A 4,292-nucleotide genomic window follows, 5' to 3' on the forward strand; every position below is an offset into this window, starting at 1 on the left:
CGGCCTGTGACGGGGGGGGGGGGGGGGGTCCAAAATGTTAAAAAAAAGCTTGACGTAATTGTTGAATGCTCCCTTAGCAGAAAAATTTTAAAATGCATATAAAATTAGCTCATAATAAGCCGCAACGCTATTTTTTTCCGAACGGCATAAAGATGAAAACTTTTAGAATTATAACAAATTATCTGGTAATGATTTTTCCATTATCCAATGTCAAAACTGATTTTTTTTTGCCACTTTTATGAATGAGATTTAGTTAATTTCTACATTTTAGTCGAAAGTATGTAAATGCGCCGTTTTGTGAACAAAAAACAAAAATTCAGAAAAAAATTTGTTTTGAAAAATTTTTTGTTCCTTTTTGATTTCTTGAAACGCAAAAAATAGCTGCTGATGAGCTCTAAATTATCCCATATTGAAAACGAAAGTTTGTTCATTTGTTAACCATTTTTTCTGCTAACTTACAAAAAAGCTAGCAGAGACACTTTTTTTTCAAAAAGGGTATTAGCAAAAAAATTTTTGAAGACATAAAATTAGGTCATAATAAGCTGCAAATTATCCAATATTAAAAATTCGATTCTGCTACTTTTGCCTACTAGGTTAACATACGTGTTTTTCCAATTGTGTTGAACATTTCACTACCCAAACTCGTACAACTCCCAAGCTCGAAAGCTAATAGGTGTAGCTATATCTTTAGCAATATAATTCAACAGTTGAACTTTACGAGAATCTGCAACTTTGATGTAGGGTATCATCCATTGGAGCTTGTTGAGTGAAATTTTGAAGTCCTCTGCGTGTGCTCTTTGAGCAGGTTGGGCTTGTAAAATAGCATTGTTGTCATTGTGTGAACGAGTGAGAATCAACTCATGCTTCGCGTTGATGATAATCCGTTGGTAATCTTCAGCAAATCCCAGTATCATACTCAGAGGAATAGAGAGATCAAAATATCCTGCATCGTCAGTTATTTTCCCATTGTTTTGTAAAATCCAACCAGCATTCTCCACTAAAAATGGTTGACTCGGACTCTAGGAAATGTAGTTTTTCATTAGAGTACTCACACCAACATTTTTACAGCGATCGATTTCCACAGCATTCAGTTCATAGCAGATTTCCTCAAATAAGTGACAAATGGCATTGTTGACAAAGTTTGTTGCTGCAGCAACAGTGATGCCGTCAGCCTTCGTGAGACGACCACAGATGTGGAGTGAACTCTTGCATGGCAAAACGTATAAATCTTGATGCTGCACAGCTATTCGAATTTCATCATTATTGTTTAAACTTGATGATGCACATGGCTGATAAGCATGAATCTCATAATCAGCTATGGACTCATCAAAAATGATTGGTTTTTGAATTTTCAGAATTTCTTCCATGGTAAACAGCAGCAAGCGCCGACGATACAGCAAAACTTTACTTTATTGCTTTTCCGCGAAGTTTCAGACCCAGACTCTTCAGATATTTGACGTTCTGAGATGTGAGCCCCTTGAGAGCTGCTCGTTGACTGTGGAACTTTCGGCACGATATATGGCTTTTATAGCTGCCGCCAACCTTACTCTGGAAGACAATGCCCATTCTCTAATTCGCTCTAATATGGAGTCTTATTGTTATAATTTTCCCACGAAAATTCACTAAACGTCCGTCTTGATCAACAATTTTCACTTGCAATTGGTATATTGACTACGACGATCGGCAGGTAAATAACTTGAGCTGGCACTTCGATGACCTTATATCCTGGCGGGACAGGTTGATTCGTTGTTGATGTATACTCCAGCAGTGATGTTACATTCAAGACGGATTGAATTTATATAAATGATTGATGCTGGCATGTCGGATTGGTAAGAATCTGAACTGTGGAGAACATCCGGTTTGAACCCCAATAATCGACCAATGGAATCCGATGGAATGAAGTTGATGAAAATGTCACTTGGTATTTTTGTATCCGTTTTAAGAGTGATTTCATCAGCCTTGAGGCTGAATTGTTATACACCTTCATTTTCAAGTTGTTTCTTCAACTGCTTCTCAATATCCTCAATTTCATAGGTCCCAGTCGGGAATGTGAGAACAGTTTCAGTGTCTTTCACGAAATAGAATTTATTATGTTCCTCATCAATATTAGGGATTGAATTGTATGTTAAGAATGACACAAGCCCTACACTGTAGGTTTTCATAGGTGATAAATCAATCGGTGGAAAATAATATGCCTGCAGTGCAGAAAATGTACCCGACAATGTTAACATGAAAGAATCACCCATGATGGTTAGCGTTGAACTGATCTATCACCGGCGTGGATCGCTGCTTTTATAACAATTGATTAGACAGAAATTTGAGGCATAAATGTCCACAAATAATTGTATCATAGTCTTGATAATTTTCGTGATTGTATTTCACTATACTACCAGCACCAAGATAATTTACTAAATCTTGAGGTGGGCGCAAATTGCCAAAGCTATCGAAATAAATGACATCTTTATGTCGCTTTTTATAAGCAACCCAATGGGTGCCAGGTCCCTCACTGTCATCAAGATTGACTACAGCGGATTCATGTTTTCGAGGACCATTATTCGCCATACCATTTCTCATATACACACCTCGAAAATGGGGAATTTTCATTGCTTTAGCAAATTGTAGTATGTCATTATCGGTGAGCGCTCGGTGTGGTAGTCTTACACGTTTTTTGGACTCAAATGAAGTCCCAAACCTTGCTTTTAAGGCTTCAAATACAAGCCCTTGCCCAAAGCAATATCTTCCATACTCCGATTGTGACATTTACTCTCCTCAAGAGCTTCCCTAGCAGCCTTAGCATCATTGACAGTTTTTGCGATGCCCGCGGCACCACCTGTTAAAGCACCTGTGGCACTAAGTCCAGCGAAGAGAGGGATGAGAAAAGCGGGCAAAATTCTACCGGTTTTTGTTGGAACAGGTAGAATGCAAGGCAAGGCTCGAATTTCCTTCCTTCCTCCAGCATTTTTTACAGCTTCACGTGCACCCTTCAATGCTGTTTTCACAGCATTCACTCCTGAAAACATCGAAGCTTTAGAAGCACCAATAATCTGACGTAATGGGATCTGATTCTTCTTTCTTCGCTTGCTACCCTCTCCGATTTTTCCCTTCGAAACTCGGCCAGTTCGTTTTTTTAGCTTATGTCCTTTCCCAGTTTTCTTTCTCCTCCTCGTATCAGTTTTCCTCTTCTTACGCACACCCATCCCGAGTTTCTTCTTAGCCTTCATGGTGTTGGTCACTCCCTAAGCTACAGCCTTTTCAGCAAGACCAGCGTCCTTCGCCAACACACGACTCCAAGCTCGTTGTTCTAAAATACTATCAGCGTTGTGTCTAGCAGACAAGTTTTCTCTGTTCTGAGAAAAGCCTATATCGTGTTCTTTACACGCTCCGTCAAGAGGGTTCATCCCACGATCACCACGAGCCAATCGTTTAGCTAATTTGGTTCCTGGTCCACAGTATATATAACCTGGCACACGTAATTCCACAGGCAAGTTATTAATCACACTATTCACAAAACCTTCACCGCTGCGCTCTCTCTTACGTTTGCACGCGACCATGGTCTGTCAACGACTGACTGGAACCATAAATACAGCGTATTTATTAGCTGATGCGGCAGTCGTCAAGATGAAGTTCAAGAGGCAAAATGTGAAACTCCCTGTTATCAATTTCGATCAAATTGTTCAACGAAAAAAGGGTAGGGGAATGAATCGACATGGTTCTCTTTTACCGAATAGCATGCGTGCAGTGATTTGTGGACCGTCAAACTTTGGTAAAACAAATGTCTTGTTTGCACTGATCACTCATCCAAATGGATTGAGATTTGAGAATGTTGACGTGTATTCAAAGTCTCTGATTCAACCGAAATATCAGTTCTTGAAGCAGTTGTTAGAATCTACAAAAGTTATTGAATATTTTCCATTCAACGATCACGAGGAGGCGATCAAACCTGAAGATGCTCGCCCCAACTCCATCATAATCTTCGATGATGTTGCTTGTGAGAAACAAGACAATATGAGAGCTTTTTTTTTTATGGGACGACATCAAAACTTAGACTGTTTCTATCTCTGTCAGACTTATGCTCGTATCCCGAAGCATTTAGTGCGCGATAATACGAATTTTCTCATACTTTTTCGTCAAGATGAGATGAACTTGAAACATATTTATGATGATTATATCAATACTGATATGTCATATACACAATTCAAAGATTTGTGCTCAACTTGTTGGAATCTGGACAGGCATGGATTCATGGTAATTGATAAAGATAGTGAATTCAATGATGGACGTTATTGAAGCGG

The sequence above is a fragment of the Diachasma alloeum genome, unplaced genomic scaffold (genome assembly GCF_001412515.2).
Source record: "Diachasma alloeum isolate Michigan unplaced genomic scaffold, Dall2.0 Dall_scaffold_00334, whole genome shotgun sequence".
Lineage (NCBI taxonomy): Eukaryota > Metazoa > Arthropoda > Insecta > Hymenoptera > Braconidae > Diachasma > Diachasma alloeum.